This window comes from Mus caroli, chromosome X, assembly GCF_900094665.2.
Source record: "Mus caroli chromosome X, CAROLI_EIJ_v1.1, whole genome shotgun sequence".
Taxonomy (NCBI): Eukaryota; Metazoa; Chordata; class Mammalia; order Rodentia; family Muridae; genus Mus; species Mus caroli.
The window spans coordinates 97,267,333-97,267,697 of NC_034589.1; positions in this window are offsets into that span (position 1 = coordinate 97,267,333).

The following is a 365-nucleotide window of genomic DNA, read 5'->3' on the forward strand; positions in this document are numbered from 1 at the left end:
TGAGGTAGACAATACATGGTCCTGGAAATAAGCAGAATTTGTAGTACCTGTGGAAGAAAAATCGAGTGGGTCCTACCAGCAAGCCCAGTAGCAAGAGGGCTCTGAGAAGACAGGCAGGGATAGGTAAGCACAAGGGGAAAAATAAAACCCTGCCTTGAAAAGTGTTTGGCATGGGATTTTGGGGAAAAAAATGAAAATGTGAGGTGATGTTGGAGTGGGTGGGAGAACTTCTCAGAGGCACAGGGAGGAAGTAGGGGGTGAAGAACTCTAGGAGCGGGAACTGGGAGGAGAGACATTTTGAAAGTAAAGAGAGAGAGAGAGAGAGAGAGAGAGAGAGAGAGAGAGAGAGAGAGAGAGAGAGAGAG